Source organism: Schistocerca piceifrons, chromosome 3, assembly GCF_021461385.2.
Source record: "Schistocerca piceifrons isolate TAMUIC-IGC-003096 chromosome 3, iqSchPice1.1, whole genome shotgun sequence".
NCBI classification, from domain to species: Eukaryota; Metazoa; Arthropoda; class Insecta; order Orthoptera; family Acrididae; genus Schistocerca; species Schistocerca piceifrons.
Window position 1 is genome coordinate 909,609,388 of NC_060140.1, and position 19,149 is coordinate 909,628,536.

At 42.0% G+C, this 19,149-nt stretch overlaps 1 non-coding gene across 1 annotated transcript; it reads left to right on the forward strand.

Moving 5' to 3' along the window:
* Nucleotides 1-391: 391 nt before the first annotated feature.
* Trnah-gug lies at nt 392-466 on the forward strand. Its single transcript has one exon. It is a non-coding gene; the product is annotated as a tRNA-His (tRNA).
* The last annotated feature ends 18,683 nt before the right edge of the window (nt 467-19,149 follow it).

The window sequence follows — 19,149 nt, forward strand, 5'->3', positions numbered from 1 at the left end:
AAGCACGACTCACGGCCGGTACTCACAGCTTTACTTCTGCCAGTACCTCGTCTCCTACCTTCCAAACTTTACAGAAGCTCTCCTGCGAACCTTGCAGAACTAGCACTCCTGAAAGAAAGGATATTGCGGAGACATGGCTTAGCCACAGCCTGGGGGATGTTTCCAGAATGAGATTTTCACTCTGCAGCGGAGTGTGCGCTGATATGAAACTTCCTGGCAGATTAAAACTGTGTGCCCGACCGAGACTCGAACTCGGGACCTTTGCCTTTCGCGGGCAAGTGCTTTCAGGAGTGCTAGTTCTGCAAGGTTCGCAGGAGAGCTTCTGTAAAGTTTGGAAGGTAGGAGACGAGGTACTGGCAGAAGTAAAGCTGTGAGTACCGGGCGTGAGTCGTGCTTCGGTAGCTCAGTTGGTAGAGCACTTGCTTGTGAAAAGCAAAGGTCCCGAGTTCGAGTCTCGGTCGGGCACATAGTTTTAATCTGCCAGGATGTTTTATTTTCTTTCTGCTGACCCGTTAAAAGTGACACTCTTAATGATCGTGGTAATTTAGAAATACATAATTGAATAAGTGCAGATTCACTGTATGGTTCACTTAAGTACTGGTTTTGTTGGACCATGTGTACAAAGAATTGCGTGACAGTGGAAAAATTTGAGTTCTCATAATTTGGTAAGCTAATTAATTGATCCTTGATTCCGCACTGTGTCGTCTTCGACCAATACGCTGACAGAAAAGCATTCTGAAATTCTCCTACCGAGTAGCATTGTCTGGCGATCGGTTTCATACGAGTTGCCGGTTCGCCTTCCAAAAAACTGCAAATAAATTCAAGTTTGTGCGTTACACGCCAAGTCGGTGGAAAGGCAAAGCTAAATTGTTGTATCCAATCCAAGGGGTGAATCTGTGTTCTGTCATTTTTAAATACTTTAAATTTTCTCACTGATAGAAAATGTTTGTAATCAAAATTATCGTCTCTGTACGTCTGAACAGGTTCAGGATTGTATGAGAATCTATTTGTCTGTTATTGTTCGGAATCTAAGTCACGTACTCTCTGTAAATTACCTACATTATACTGGCTGTGTGAGTGTGACAAATATTCGGAATGTGCCGTATGCTGTGACGTGTTATTGACTGAAATATTTTTTATTTCTGTCACCTCTTGCTGTAAAGTCGACAATTTTCTACGTAATGTATTACTGGACGGATCTATCTCACTGATCGTCTGCTGTAAATTTTGGAATTCAGGTGTTTGATTAAACAAAATCGGCGAGGTATCGTCTGATTTGCTGTCATTATTACTTTCAATAACGTCAATACGACTGGCCAATTCATGATATTTTTCAGTCAGTATTTTTACCTGATCATCGTTTTTAGTGTCACAAGAATTAATTTGTTTCTGTATTCTACGTGTGGTTTCGTTCAATTGTTCAAGTCTGTCGGTCACTGTCTGAAAAGTCTACTGTGTGTGTATCTGTTTTTGATTTAAGATCGGAAATTTCATCACGCAATTCGGTGTTCAACTGTTTGATAGTATTAATTTCATCTGATACTGTAGCAATATTATTGTCTACGTATGTTTTTGCTTTCGTAAACAATTTACGTTTATCTTCCTGTCTCTGTGCGGTAATTGTTTCCATGACTTGTCGTTTTACTTTATTTTTTTCCTGTAGGAATTTACGGTAACGCGTTTCACTGTTTTGTAGGTGGTGATTAAAGCGTTCGTCAATTTGACTTTTCTGTTGGTCGAATTTCGCATCCACTTTTGCATCCAGTGTGCGTGAAAGTTCTGCTGACATTAATTTAAACTCCTCGCGTAAGTGTGTTGTGTTTTCAGAGCATTGTTTACCGACTGCACTAATTTCGTCTCTAAGTGATTCTGTTGCAGCTGCTTGCGTATTCCTTAATTCTTGAGCAACAGATCTAATTTCTTCACTACTTTTCCTAGCATAAGCCTCAATTTCCTCACGTAATAGTTCTTTAGTATCATGACATTCCGCGGCAACGGCTGTAATCTGTTCACTAAGCTGTCTGGAATTGTTGTCTAATTTTTCATTAAGGTTGTCTTGTTTTTCATTAAGTTGTTTGTTCTGTTCACGAAGTTGTTTGAAATTTTCATTAAGGTTGTCTTGTTTTTCATTCAACTGTTTGTAATTGTTGTCTAGCTTTTCATTAAGTTGTTTGTTCTGTTCACTAAGTTGTTTGTGATTGTAGTCTTGCCTTTCATTCTGTTGTATGAAATTTTCATTAAGTTGTTGTTTGGAATTTTCACTAAGTTGTTTGAACTTTACACTATGTTGTAGCAATAGTGCCATAACTTCATCCAAGCCAATATTACCTACTCTATTCTCTGTGCTGTTTGATGGCGTACCTGCAATTGTCACGTTTTGTGTAACCATTTGGTCATTTTGTGATTCTTGAAAAGGTTTGCCAATCGGATGTGCACTGTTAGTCACTACCTCGGAATCAAATAATTCTGACGTACTTTGAGTACACTGTTCATTTTCGTTAGAAAAATTTATCTGTTCACAATTCAAATTTTGCAAATCAGGTGTGTTAAACTGTGCAGTGTTCATTGTAACAGAACGTCCCGCGTCATCCATTGTCGTCAAATTAACAGACGACACAATTGAATTTATTTGTTCATCACTAGAATCAAAATCAATATTAGTGGTCGGTACGCACTGATTGTCTACAATTAGGGGATTATCATCATTACACTGACTGTCGCAAGTGCTATCGGTCAAATTATTCGAGTCGGCTATTTCACTCATTACACATCGCGATGTACTGTTAACAGTTTTTCGCGGCATTTTTCACAAATCAGAATTAAGCACAAATGAAACAAAGACAATGCAAAAAATGCAACAAACACAATTAACAGAGAGCAACAAATTGCCGATGATCTGTGAAAGCAAGAGTGACAAATTAGTAAATGCGTTGCAGCAGATGCAAACTACTTTTAAGTAAATAAGAGCAGATATATGACTACTTCTCAGAAGATTCACAAAGAAATACGATCCTGGTCCGGATGTCGTCAAGTGTAACTTCCCCACACGAATATTTTATATGAGAAAGAATGTACCATGAGCCAAGTGTAACCTCCGTACAGAAAAATTAAATAATAAAGTTATGTACCAGACGTAACCTCCCTACAAAAATATTAATTAAATGAATTTTTAAATATATTGTAACCTCTGAACACAATTAATTTTAATGTAATCTCTGAACAAAATTGGCTCCCATTTATAATCTGTGTGCAGAAATACATTCACATTTAATGTTCCCACAAAATTCTTTTCTCATTTAATGTTAAGTTCGAAACAGAAAAATTCCTAAACACCAAAATAATAAAAAGATTTAGTAACCCGGTAAATTTTATGAGGACAGCAGCGCTGCCCTTCGGCCCTGTATTCTGAATAAAAAAAGCAAAAATTCTTACCTCAATAAAAACTGCCAATATATCTTCTCTTATGTAGAAATTTTTGGCACAGCTTCGTACAATGCTGGCCAATATGTTTTTTTTTATTGTGATCTTGGAAGGAATGATCAAGCATTGGAAATATTCTTTAAATTGAAATGAATGCTTTTCTTTAAAAAATTACTTTATATTATAAAAAATTATTATTGGACATTTTTTTGAAAGAAATTAAATAACAATTATTATACATTACTAGATATGCGCAAGGCTGCTTCTTTACCTTCTACAATAATACTCATCCTCCAGAGTTCTGACCAGAGTCCCGAGCAGAGCAGACAACCGACTCACGCAGACTACTCAAGACTACTGCAGACTAGCACGGACTGACTACTACAGCAGACAGACTCCGACTCGCGACAAGCAACAACTAAGTACATACTACTCTCTGGTCAGAGACTCTGCCATGCCTCGCCCATCGCCGGCAACGCATACGTCTTACAATCTCTTTCCAGAATTGAACCTGCTTTTCGTTGTGGTGGTATGGAACATGACCATGCCAGCTGTTTATAACTTCGTCCTCCCTGTTGTATTTTCAGATGACCTGGTGAAGCCCTACCCCGGTTAAGCACGTAATAAATAAATTACCAGTCTGCAGCCTACGGCTGTTTTTACGGTAATCATAGAGGCGCGGGGTTGCCGTACGGTCTCTGGCGTCCTGTTACGGTTGCCCCCCCCTCCCAACCCCCCTCCCCTCCCCGGCGATGATGGAGTCCTCCTTCGGGCATGAGTGTGTGTGTCGTCCTTAGCGTAAGTTTGTTTAAGTTAGATTAAGTAGTGTGTAAGTTTAGGGATCGATGACCTCAGCAGTTTGGTCCCATAAGATCTTGCCACAAATTTCCAAAATTTACCAGAATCATCATAACGTATCTTGGTCTCAATTGGAAACTAGGTACAGAATGTATCTTTGGAGGAAACCTGCAGTAATAAATACTCGAAATAATACAAAAAAATGTCGTGTGACTAGGGCCTCCCGTCGGGCAGACCGTTCACCGGGTGCAAGTCGTCCGCCACTTCGGCGACTTGCGCGTCGATGGGGATGAAATGATGATTATTAGGACAACACAACACCCAGTCCCTGAGCGGGTAAAATCACCGACCCAGCAGGGAATCGAAGCCGGGCCCTTAGGATAGACATTCTGTCGCGGTGCCCACTTTTTTTGTATCTCATTTTGTTCGCTTTCGTTCGTTGCATCTGCTCGAGGCGGACGTCGTAAGACATCTTCTTAAGTTCGTTGTTGATCGATTAACTCAGGTTTTTTTTTTTATTTTTTATTTTTTTTTAAAAAAAAGGGGGGCAGCTAACCAACCCTCTGACAGAACACGTTGGGCTACCGTGCCGGCATCCCACTCAGCTACCGCCGGTGGCGGACAATCGAAATAATTACAGATTGAGAGTTGGAAATGTAACATTCAGCTTTCAACATCTCCACATAAAAAGTTTTAATCGAATCTATTAATACAACAACCTCCTGACGCACTTAATTTACCACTGATACGTCTCTTGATTCTCTTGAATACCGCAGTAATACAAGAGCAAGCGCGTAAGTTTCTGTATCTGCTGCGGCAGCGCGCCTGTTCGTGGACGCCAGGTGCCTGGCAGCCCGACAGATACCGTAATCCGCACGCAGACCGTACAATCAATACCTATCGGCGCTCGTACGACGGAATCGGGAGCCGCGTTCTCTCCTTGTAAGGAGCGCGGCGATTCTCATTACACGCCGGCCGGAGCGGAGTAATGGCCCCATATCCCCCTCGGACAGTAAATCGGCGTCCCTATTTGAATTCACGGAAGGGTACCGCCGCTTGCGTAATGACCGCGCCGCCGCGGATAAACGAGCGGCGGTTTTTCCCGCGGGCCGCCGAGCTACGCACTCGGAGGCAGCGAGGGCCAGTGGAGGGCAGAGCCGCGCCGCCAGCAGGGATCACGTAGCGATGCTGAGCAGGCGCGGCGCACTTAATGCCCGGCTCTTACGGCCGCCATCCGGCGGGAATATCAAGCCGCAGAAATGGCCCCGTGCTTTATGCCCGCGCGGCTTCCCCCGGCTGAGTCACACGCCACCTCTCAACTCCTCCAACACTGGGCTTACGTCTCAGTTGCTTTTGTCCGGCCCCTAAAAAAGTCTAGACCCCCGCTGCGTTTTTACGGGGCAGCTCGCGTGGTAGCCGCAACAGCGAAACAAAGTAACGTGCCAGAAGTGCGTAAGCGTTGAGGTCATCCGCAAATTCCTCAGTACCCTGGCATAATTTGCCCTGTCATGGAATAACAGGTTTTACGACAGACCTTCACAAAGTAATGCCCAGTATTTTTAAATCGTTTAATATTAATGGAGACCATGGTGGTCTAGAGGGAAGAGCACTAAACTCCTCTCCTAAAGGTCCTGGCTTCAATTCAGGACAGGGGAGGGATTTTTCCTCGTTCAAAATGAGAACTTGTGACCTTTCACAGGGGTAAAAGGTGGATAGGGCGAGGGATCCGTCATTCCTGCCCCTGCTACTATCCATATCATAATTATTTACCGTTGGCTTTGAACTCACATTCTGGTTACATTGGTTCAAATGGTTCTGAGCACTATGGGACTTCTGAGGTCATCAGTCCTCTAGAACTTGTCTTGTTGTTGTGATCTTCAGTCCTGAGACTGGTCTGATGCAGCTCTCCATGCTACTCTATCCTGTGCAAGCTTCTTCATCTCCCAGTACTTACTGCAACCTACATCCTTCTGAATCTGCTTAGCGTATTCATCTCTTTGTCTCCCTCTACGATTTTTACCCTCCACGCTGCCATCCAGTGCCCCCTAGAACTTAGAACTACTTAAACCTAACTAACCTAAGGACATCATACACATCCATGCCCGAGGCAGGATTCGAACCTGCGACCGTAGCGGTCGCGCGGTTCCAGACTGTAGCGCCTAGAACAGCTCCGCCACCCCGGCCGACCTGGTTACATTGTGTGACGAATTTCGATGTGCTAAAATAATAATAATGGTGTGTGACGAGGGCCTCCCGTCGGGTAGACGGCTCGCCTGGTGCAAGTCTTTCGATTTGACGGCACTTCGGCGACTTGCGCGTCGAATTTCGATGTGCTGTAACAAGTTTCTTTTGTGGCCATCCTCCGCAGCGAGGATGTGAGTACTTGTTTTGTAAATAAAACTGCCTTTTCCTGCTGTTAGTTACTTTGTTTATCCTATATGCGTTTCTCCTTCTCCTGTTCTAAGGCATCACATCATCAGTGGGATCTGTAACGATACAGTTTTGTTAGTTTTAGATTATCAAACAGTTCACTTCGCTATTTTGTTGTAAAAAAAAATAACTACTTACAATTTGCTGACCTGCGTTTCCTCACATCTGGTCTGTAAGTCGCACTACCATTTTTATCACTGCCATATAATCACATCTTTGTGTTCTCACCTTCCAAACACTGTTCACCAAGTTTCTCAATCTTCCTTGTGGTGGACTATTGTTCTTTTGTCACTCGATACAACTATTTCGTCGTACACTGTTCTTCACAAGAGACTAATTTCTATTTACGATGTTTATACTGTGTGTATGTATGAGTGAGAGAGAGAGGGGGGGGGGGGATAGTGCCGACGACGTTTTCTTGTTTTTTTTTGTGCTTGGGGGGGGGGGGGGGGGGAGGGAGGAGGGTGCGGGTGTTAGCGAGCGATTGAAAACTTTGGTGACAGCTGATTTGACTTTTCGTTTCAGTATTCTGTGGAGGGGTTCATGGATAAGTAAGTGTAAAGATGTTGGGTTCTATTATTTTATATTGGACACTATTATTGTATTAATACTTTTTGCGAACGTTATAATATTATTTTATCTATTAGAGTAAATAATGAATTGCTTGGCATGTGTACTTGTGAACCCCTCCACAGAATATTGTACAGTACACCCGCCAACCCACTCCCCCCCCCCCCCTCACAAAAAAAACTCGTTGGCTCTATCCAGCTCTCTCTCTCACTCATACACACACACGGTATAAACATCATAAACATAAGTTGGTCTCGAACATATACTTCGTTAGGTTGGCAAAAAATAGTTAAACATTCCAAAGAAGATGAAACACGTTATGGAGTCGCAATATTTACGTTGTAAAAAACAGTGTACGACGAAATAGTTGTATCGAGCGACAAAAGAACAATAGTCCACCACAAAAAAGAGTGACAAACATGGTGAACAGTGTGTGGAAGGTGAGAACACAAAAATGTGATTACATGGCAGTGATAAAAGTGGTAGTGCGACCTCCAGACCAGATGAGAGGAAAAGCAGATCAGCAAATCGTAAGTTTTACAAAAAATCGCGAAGTGAACTGTTTAATAATCTAAACCTAACAAAAGTGTATCGTTATCGATCCCACTGATGATAGGACAGGAGAGAAGGCGAAACGCGTATGGGATAAAGTAACTAGCAGCAGGAAAAGGCGGTTTTATTTACAAAACAAGTATTCGGTGTGTTGTACCTTGCTGTAATAGCGGAAATGTTTACTTTGTGAATACTGTATGACTGCTACACTTTAGTTGAAATGAGGTCAACATATGTGGTAATATTTAAGTGGAAGCGTGCTTTTTCGAGTATTTTTTGGCGAGAGTCAACTACGAGGAGTCGTAGAAGTCAGACCGTGACTAGGAGAAACATTTCCTTTGCACATTTTAAAGATACAATCTTGTTATAAGTGCAGGCGAATTTTCGTTAGTCTTTCTGGTGAGTCGTTTCGTCGCTGTAATGTCGACTGCAAGATGATGAGCCTGAGCTTAGCGTTGTCGCTACTGCGGCGGAGAAAGTGCCGCGACAAATAAAAGCTAAAAAGGCTGCACTCTGCCAGCAGTCAGGCTGTGGGGAAGCAAGCAAGTGCTGAGAGGCACGCGGAGTACTGACTTTTGCCCGTATCTCGGCCAAGGTAGAAAGAGCAGTGCCTCGCATACGCCGTGAGCCGCTATAAAGGAGATTGCAGCATATACTTGCACAAAATTAATTGTTCAAATATTGTTTCTTCACTTGGTCAGATTACGTAAGCTTACAAATAGGATAAGTACTGCGAATCTCAAAATGTTTCAGTAATCAGTTGCTTCACAAATTAACTTTTTGTAAAATTCTACAAGACAATATTAAAGCTAGAAGATGAAGTTTATCATGGAAAAAAGGTGGTAGAAGTTTCCATGAAGGATACTTTTACTTTTCGAATTATTCCACTTTTTCGAAATTTTATAAGCTCGTATAAGTTAGAGAGTTCTAGTTCTGGAATTAGATTCGGTTTGTCATGAAAACACATGACAAAAGTTTTAAACTAGATATCTCACCTACTTTTTCAATTACGAAGTAAAAAAACTTTTTTTACCTAAATTTTCTTAAACGAGCCAGATTAAACAACCATTGTTATTGCGCTACAAAGCCAAGATGGGAGTACTAGATTTATTATATGTAATAATGAAGTTGTACCAAGTTTCACGATAATATTGTGATTATCCAAACGTATACAAATTAAAGTAGAGACAATTCAAGACCACCATCTACCATCTGTACTGCGTGGAAAGCTTTGGAGTTAAAAATTTAAGAATTAGGATTTCAAACAGCAAAAATAAAGTACAGATTTACTTTAAGAAAAATTGGGGTCATCGTTAGTCTTCAGCCAACAACGATATAAATAATTTTGTGTCCACGAAGGGTACTGACTGGGCCCTACTGCCCACCCTGGAAGCAGTTTTGAAGCAAGTGTTTCCTTTGCGTCCACACTGAGAACACTACTGTCCAGTCACATTAATGTAACAGCCTATGAACACCCCGAATAACCACTTTTGCAGCGCAGACTGCTGCGACACGCAAAGGAAGAGATTCATTTAAGTTCTGGAAGATACTGACAGGAATGTGGAGTCATGTCGAACAGTTGCGGCAGATATGAAAGCCCTAATGGACCATCGATATGGCGTCTACGCAGGACCTTCGTTGCATGACAACTCGAAGTTGGTTCTACAGCTATAGGTGAGGATTGGAAGTGCAATGACAGAGGCTCTTTTACATTCAAAGGTGTACTCACGACAGATTCCACAAACACATACAGATACAAAGAAAAACCATTTCACTTGAACTGCTGGATCAGTTTCAGATCAATAGACAGACCTTTCTGCAACGGATCGGTACGTGCATCACTACGAGCCGGGATTTAAAACCCTGTCACTGTAGTGGCACAACTCGCAACGACCAAAAAGAAGCAATTCAATGCAGTTCCCTCTGCTGGCAAAGTCATGATGAGATGATTTTGGGATAATGCTGGTATCATTCTCGTAGATGTTCTTCCAAAAGGGTCAATCATTAATTCTGGGACAGTGTGAAGACTCTGAACAAACTCAAGGATACTTTTCCGCTTGTCGGTCTGGGAAAAAAAGTCTTGTTCCAACACATTGTTGGTCACCCACATAAAAATGTCAGAATGCGGAAGCGCATCGCCAAAGTGGGTTGGACGCCTCTCCAGTCCATGGTTCAGAACTGGTGCTCTCGGGCCTCCATCTGTTTGGGTCACTTACAGACTGTCTACGTGAAACACATTTTGAAGATGATAGGGGCGTAATGCATACAAAGAATATATGGCTGCGAGAAAAGAACTAGAGCTTTTACCAACAGGGCATACATGTTCTCACATGACGCTGGTGTAAATCCGTAGAACGTGATGGAGACTATATAAAAAAATTGTGCGTGAGAAAGAAATGTTCACCAACATTGTCACTAAATTTTAACTCTTAAGAATAAATGCTGTATGTTATACGAAAAAAAATTGTGTGACATTATCTGCTGAACGACCCTTGTACCAGCAAAAGCAACACAATTTTTTTTTCCATCCAGTACATGTCCGCCACGAATTGGAAACAAGATCTGAATTGATGCCGCTGAACACTACAAACCAGATAATAACGTAGAAATGAAATAAAAAATTTAAAAAAAATCCTGAGGAAGCCCACTAGCAATTCTGTCTGAACCCTGGGAAGCTTTACACATTGACAAAGCGGTCACACAGGCAGAAGAATTTTATTGACTCTGACAATGGCCGCGGAAGGCTATTCTTACACAAGTAAAGTTCGTTTAAATAGGAGTAATGAAATATGTAACAAGTCAATTAACGTTTTCCCTTTCCGTTTATTAGCATGTAACTGCGTTTTGTTGTGGAATACAGAGAGAAGTCTTTGACACCTGATGAAAGTGTGTTCTCTGAGCGGTATGAAACAAACAAGGGTATGGATAGCGCCAACAGGGAGCAGCACTGTAGTCAACCTAAATTATGATTCGCAGTCGCAAACTGAGATTACGTATTGTTGTGCCGACAAATGAGCCACAGGCAACAGTCGTTATATGAAATTCGTCTTAGGAGAACTTGTCATGCCGTCATGTTGAGCAGCCGCAATTATATGCACCACAAGCGCGTTTACTTGGTTGCCTTTTATGACGAGTATCACCAAGATCGTTAACAATGTTTACAGCGCGGGCGTAGGGATTTAGTATTTCATTATCATGATTTCTTAAAATTATGACCGTGAATCTATCGGACTACGCAACGTCGTAGTATAAAAACATTTCAAGTAAACGCGGTAATAATATTTCATTTTCGCGTGCACCTACTGATAATTTGAGATTAGGAAGAATTAAAAAATTTAGGACAGTTGGAAGGTTGACTTACGTTTGCTAATGATGTGATATACTGTATCACTCAATCACATAATAGCTTAGTCGTGTACTAATATGGTAATCGCTCACAAAATCATACCTGCCAACCATATTACTAATAATCAACTAATTAACATAAATATTTATACAGACGATACTGTTCAGTTAACAAAAAATCCGTTGATTTACTAGAATAACCGAGCAGTACGTTCGCAAAGAAACTTCATACTTTAGTGCCAAAATATTTTATGCCGATGGGTTGTAAAAAAATAGTCAATAAAAGAAGTTAGTTACCCACACCATATTTAATTCCTGGATAGATTAATGTGAACGAAAAGAGTTATCAAAAAACTATACTTTACAAAAAGAAAAATTGGACTTACCTGGACTGTTGCTGTAGCGTCGTGACTGAGTGGCAGATAAATAATTTTCATGTTCCTCATTTTCGTTCCAGTGTTATGTTATTTATTTCGTAATGTTCAACTTCTTCTTCTGAGATCTCCATATGTATGAGATACTTAGGTATTTTACTGTCTGCTTTCCCTCGATCATACAATCGCACCGGCTTTACTCACAGTACTCAGCAAAGATACACTGCCACAGATATTACTCTCGATGCTGGTACGAAAAATTAAGTCTCTGCCTAAGTAGTGTAGTTCTCTTTCGCGTACTGTAAAATGTTTTATATGATTTGTTTTCTTTTATTACACGTTCTACTCTTTCTGTGTTCTTAAATTTTAGAAAACGTATCACAAATATAGTATCTACAATTACTAGTTTGTTCAGGCAGAAATTTAGTAACATTTATGCAAATAGTTCCTTACGCTACTAACAGACGACGTTATAAATTACATTTACAGAACATTGAGGCATACTTCAAAATACCTCAAACTGCATTACGGACTGAAATTAGCAAGTACACGAACGAAAATTTAGCTGTACATTTATGTTTCGAAAGTGAGTATTCTGAACTGTTTGTTACCGTCTTGACTTAACTGTGTCGTTACATGTTTTCCTTGGCGGTCATAACCAGGCACATTAAGTAACAGCACTGTTACGACGTTATCAAGTTTCAGTTGAGAACCGACAACAGGGAAAGGAGTTTGGGGTTTCGTCAATTGCATTAACAGTGTCTACAGATGAATTCGTCTACAAGCTTTTGTGTTTAAATTATTCACGATGTCATTTCGGCAACTTCGTCGCTAGAAATTAGGAAGTGAAGATGTCGCGATCAAATTGTGTCACATCTTGAGGGAAAAATTGCTCAGACTGATGGGAGGTTTTAATACAACGCCTGGCGAATCATTCCTCGTCTTGTCAGGAATTCGCACAATAGAATTAAAGTTCGCTATCTAGGAGCTTGCCATTAGTTGCGCAGATGTAACCCAGAAGAAGTACAAGGCCTTCCTGGACAGACCATCATTGACAATAAATAATTAAAGGAAATGACACTTGCTCAATGGCAAACGGGACTAGGACGCGAGAGGCATGACATGGCTGTTGCATGATTTTCCCTAAGCAAGCGCAAGAGTCTTCGACTAAGTTACATAAACAACTCCAAAGGTATGACACATTTGTTCACAGGACATAGTCTGTGTATTTTCGTAGAATTAACGAGAGTAACTCACAGACCTGCAACTGTAGGTTGGTAGGCGCACCTGAACATATTTGGTTCGAATGTGACCAATATACTGAATGCTGAAAGATAGTGAACGTACGGTCTATTAATGTATATGCAATAGTCGTAATGAAGAAACGTGGCAGCTGCTTGATACTCTAGCTAATAATATATTAGAAATTAAACTAGAGGAGACTCGAACAAGAAAGTGAAGCTAGTAGCAGTCACAACATTTCATTAGGTGATAAAGACCACCGACTTCCAACGACCTCTGCATATCGAGAAACAGCGTTAAGAGCTATGACAGGATACAGTTGAAGACGTGGCCTTCCCACCGAAAAGATTAGTCAAGAGTCTATGGAAGATCAGTGACAAAAGAACTACTAATAGAAGTTAATTTTTGTGAGTGTAGCAGAGGGGACGGTGTTAGGCGTCCGTACCGTGTTCTCCTGGTACTTCTCAGGAGAAATTAAGGGATTCCTTATGAGTCCTGTAGGGGCCTGACGTTTGATGCTAATGCATCGCCACTCTGAGGTTGTAGAGACACAATGTGACACCAGGGAAACTTTCCTAGTGACATGGTTGTCATTTCACGCTTAGAGGAAGAAACAGTTTCTTGCCAGAAAGACTTTCAGTGCACTGAATAATGTAGCAAAGCAAATTAGCGGTAGTCTGACTGAAGCAATACAGTTTATAGATACAGCGAATACTTATACTTTGTTTTTCTTGGAACGCTGAGTATAATTTCTGAGTGCTGAAGCAACAGTTGCTACAATAATACTAGGTCATAACTCGCATATAAGACAGCGCACTATTCAAAGCGACGTAATGCTGACGTTTAGTTTTAAGGGGTTAAGTGGGCTGCTTTTAGGATACACAAGTTCCAGTCACATTAATGTGACCACAGCTTATGTCTGACGTGCAGTAACCACTCACAGATGGTAGCACTAGCAATGGAAGATATACGAGGGTCACTCCAAAGGAAATGCACACTATTTTTGTAAAAATACAGTTTTCATTCTGCATGTGTGAAAGTTTTACAGTGTGTAGATACATCTTTACCGCTTGTTTTCAAACTTAGTTCAATCTGTTCAAGTGAGTGGCGCCATCACAGCAAGATGGCTGCTACATTTGACGTTCTGCATAAGCAACGAGCTGTCGTAGAATTCTTGTGCTGTGGGAACGAGACAGTGGGAAACGTCCACAAGAGGTTGGAAAAGGTGTATGGAGATGCTGCTGTCGATCGCAGTACAGTTAGTCGGTGGGAAAACAGGTTACGTGATGAAAGAGGGCACGGCAATATTGAAGATTATCCTCGCAGCGGCAGGCCTCGTACTGCACACACTCCAGACAATGTGCAGAGTGTTAACCAATTGGTGACTGCTGACAGGTGCATCACAGTGAATGAATTATCACGCTACGTTGGGACAGGGGAAGGAATTGTTTGCAGAATACTGAAAGTGTTGGCGTTAGAAAAGGTTTGTGCCTGGTGGGTTCCCAGGATGTTGACAGAAAAACGGTGTGCAGCGAACTTTTGGAACAGTACGAGAATGGCGGAGATGAATTTCTTGGAAGAATTGTGACAGGTAATGAAACATGGCTCCATCATTTTCCACCAGAGACGAAGAGGCAATCAATGAGTGGCACCATGCAAATTCACCCAAGAAAAAAAAATTCAAAACCACGCCTTCTGCTGGAAAAGTTACGGCTGCGGTGTTTTTTGATTCCGAAGGACTCTTGCTTGTGGACATCACGCCAAGTGGAACCACCATAAATTCTGATGCATATGTGACGACACTGAAGAAACTTCAAGCTCGACTGAGTCGTGTTCGACCACATCTGCAAAAACAGGATGTTTTGTCAGTGAAAAAACCATGGAAGCGATCACTAAACTCGGATGAACAACACTGAAAGACCCGCCTTACAGTCCTGACCTGGCTCCATGTGACTATCATCTCTTTGGGAAACTGAAAGACTCTCTTCGCGGAACAACTTTTGAAAATGATGACTCCCTCGTGCACGCTGCCAAACAGTGGCTCCAACAGGTTGGTCCAGAATTTTATCGTGCGGGTATACAGGCGCTGGTTCCAAGACAGCGTAAGGCAATTGAGAGGGATGGAAATTATGTGGAGAAATGAAAATATTGTTTCTAAAGGATGTATCTACACACTGTACTACTTTCAAGAATGTAGAATAAAAGATGTTTTTTTTTTAATGTATGCATTTCTTTTGGAGTGACCCTCGTATAGAGAATGTCGGAGGACAGTTGAGCCGTTGTCGTAATGCGGAAACAGAGCGATTTATCCGACAACCAAAACAACATGACCGTTGGCTTTCGGGCCAAGAATGAAAGCATTTCCTAAACGGCTATGTCTTTAAACTGTTCTCGTGCCGCCCTGAGTACGAGTATACCGTCTGCGGCACAGTGGCGCTATCCAAAACTGGCGCCGAGGCCACTGTGGTGCACCACAGGCCACATCCGACAGGAGTGACCGATGGCTGCAGACATGTATACGGACGAATAGACGTACAAAAGTTGAGCAAGTGATCTCTCAGGGCTACCGATAGTGTCTCCTCAATCACGACTCAGCGAGAGTTGGTGAGTAGGGGACTCCGCAGCTGGCTCATGGTTCATGAATTCATGCTGACTGCTGTGCACCGGTGAGGAAGGCTGGAATTTGCACGCCAGCAGTCCAACCGGATGTCCACTTAGTGGCGACAGGTGGCCGTTTCAGATGAATCACGTTTTATGCTCCTTCGGACATATCCCTTTGGCGTGTATGGCCCTGGAACACTCGTCGGAAGCGTTCAGACCGGAGGAAGAAGCGTTGTGGTCTGGGGTATGTTTTCGTGGGATTCCCTAAGGATCTCGTAATTCTAGAAAGCACAGTGGATCAACAAAAGTATGCTTCTAACTTTGGCGATCATGTGGATTTCTACACGCAGCTTGTTTCTCCATGACACGATGGCATCTACCAGCAAGACAATGCAACATGTCACACAGTTCGCAGTGTACGTGCGTGCTTCGAAGAGCACCACCATGAGAGTACTGTACTGCCCTGGCTACCAAACCCCCTGGATTTAAACCCAATCGAAAGTCTCTGGGAGCAACTCGGTGGTGGTAAGTTCTTATGGGACCAAATTTCTGAGGTCATCAGTCCCTAGGCTTACACACTACTTAATCTAACTAACTTACACTAAGGACAACACACGCACGCATGCCCGAGGGAGGACTCGAACCTCCGACATATGGAACCGCGCGAAACGTGGCTAGGCGCCTGAGACCGCGCGGCTACCCCGCGCGGCAACCATCTCGATTGGGCTGTTCGTGGCATGGATCCTCAGTTGTGAAACAGCGCAGTTGGCTACGGCACTGTAGTCCGCCTAGCCCGACATCCCTGTCGGTTCTTTCCAGAACATCACTGATGCTTTTCTTGGGTATGCGCGCTGCAGAAGGTAATTATTTAGGATTTAGACAGATGGTCAGATCAACGTGGTTGGGCCGTGTATTATTCTAGCTGTAGCAAATATAGTAGTAACCAAAAAATGGAAAGATAGATGGAAAATGTAGACTGGGAATTGAACTCTAAAACATTATTACAGAAAAAGAAGAGGGAATAATTAAATTTGGTACAGGAAATGCGATAATGCAAGATGAATTTCGCAGAGCACTGGAAAACATAAGTAGAAGCTAGGTTCATAAAGTAGACGACATACCCACAGAGCTATTGAGATCTTTGGGAGAACCAGTTAGCTATGGCAATACTGTTCTACCTGATGTGCAAGGTGTAATACACCAGGGCCTAAAGTAGAATGTAACAATTCCAGGTCCAAAGAAGGAAAGTGCCGACAGTTGTTAGTATTACTCGCCTACCACTTCAATAAGTCATGACTGAAAAATACTGACACCAATTACTTATAGAGAATGGAATGCATTGCATTATAGAATGCAAATAAAGTCAAAGATTGTAATGTGGCAAAGAGCGATATACAGGGTGGTCCATTGATAGTGACCGGGCCAAATATTTCACGAAATAAGCATAAATGAAAAAAATACAAAGAACAAAACTCGTCTAGCTGGAAGGGGGAAACCAGATGGCGCTATCGTTGGCCCGCTAGATAGCGCTGCCATAGATCAAACGGATATCAACTGGGTTTTTTTAAATAGGAACCCCCATTTTTATTACATATTCGTGTAGTACGTAAATAAATATGAATGTTTTAGTTGGACCACTTTTTTCGCTTTGTGATAGATGGCGCTGCAGGAGTCACAAACGCATAAGTACGTGGTATCACGTAACATTCCGCCAGTGCGGACGGTATTTGCTTCGTGATACATTACCCGTGTTAAAATGGACCGTTTACCAGTTGCAGAAAGGTAGATATCGTGTTCATGTATGCCTATTGTGATCAAAATGCCAAACGTGCGAGTGCTATCTACGCTGCTCGGTATCCTGGACGACATCATCCAAGCGTTCGGACCATTCGCCGGATAGTTACGCTATTTCAGGAAACAGGAAGTGTTCAGCCACACGTGAAACGTCAGACACCACCTGCAACAAATGATGATGCCCAAGTAGGAGTTTTACCTGCTGTCGCGGCTAATCCGCACATCAGTAGCAGAAAAATTGCGCGAGAATCGGGAATCTCAAAAACGTCGGTGTTGAGAATGCTACATCAACATCGATTGCACGCTTACCATATTTCTATGCTCCAGGAATTGCATGGCGACGACTTTGAACGTCGTGTACAGTTTTGCCACTGGGCACAAGAGAAATTACGGGACGATGACAGATTTTTTGCTCGCGTTATATTTAGCGACGAAGCGTCATTCACCAACAGCGGTAACGTAAACCGGCATAATATGCGCTATTCGGCAACGGAAAATCCATGATGGCTGCGACAAGTGGAACGTCAGCGACCTTGGCGGGTTAATGTATGGTGCGGCATTATGGGAGGAAGGATAATTGGCCCCCATTTTATCGATGGCAATCTAAATGGTGCAATGTATGCTGATTTCCTACGTAATGTTCTACCGATGTTACTACATTATGTTTCACTGCATGACAGAATGGCGATGTACTTCCAACACGATGTATGTCCGGCACATAGCTCGCGTGCAGTTGAAGCGGTATTGAATAGCATATTTCATGACAGGTGGATTGGTCGTCGAAGCACCATACCATGGCCTGTACGTTCACCGGATCTGACGTCCCCGGATTTCTTTCTGTGGGGAAAGTTGAAGGATATTTGTTATTGTGATCTACCGACAACGCCTGACAACATGCGTCAGCGCATTGTCAATGCACGTGCTAACATTACGGAAGGTGAACTACTCGCTGTTGAGAGGAATGTCGTTACACGTATTGCCAATTGCATTGAGATTGACGGACATCATTTTGAGCATTTATTGCATTAATGTGGTATTTACAGGTAATCACGCTGTAACAGCATGCGTTCTCAAAAGTTCACAAAAGTACTTTTATCACATTGGAACAACCGAAATAAAATGTTCAAACGTACCTACGTTCTGTATTTTAATTTAAAAAACCTACCTATTACCAACTGTTCGTCTACTATTGTGAGCCATATGTCTGTGACTATTACAGCGCCATTTATCAAAAAGCGAAAAAAGTGGTCCAACTAAAACATTCATATTTCTTTACGTACTACACGAATATGTAATAAAAAATGGTGGTTCCTACTTAAAAAAAAACGCAGTTGATATGCGTTTGACCTATGGCAGCGCCATCTAGCGGGCCAACCATAGCGCCATCTGGTTTCCCCCTTCAAGCTAGACAAGTTTCATTCTTTGCAGTTTTTTCGTTTGACGCTTATTTCGTGAGATATTTGGCCCGGTCACTATCAATGGACCACACTGTATATTACATTCACATTCTTTGCACTTACATTTAGTGTTTAGTTACTGCAGATGATTTGAAACTTCGTGCAGTTAAATACTGTCTGTGTATGTGCATAACATGTAAAACGAACATTATCAGAGCTGATCTGTGGTGCATATTACGACGCACTGTAAGTATCCAACACCTAACAATCTTTTCTTTTCATAAACTTCTCGTTAAAGATAACTAAATTACCGTTATTCCCGACTTTATCACGACCACAGCTTCTAGTTGCACATGCTCCACATAATGTGCCTGTAACACCCCCATCTGAAGATTAGCCCGTAGTCACTTGAAAACTGATTAATGTTACAGAAATTAAATGGCGTTTAAAATTCAAAAAAGCAAGTGGTTGTGTGTTATACCCAAAGAAATCGCCAATTGACATCAGAGTTGCAGTGCGCCATCCATAATAATTATAATGAAGCTCACGCAGAATTTTTACACTTGTAAGTGCTCCGTTTAGACAGATATGGTGAACAATACGTTTACGCGCCCTCTATCCTCATG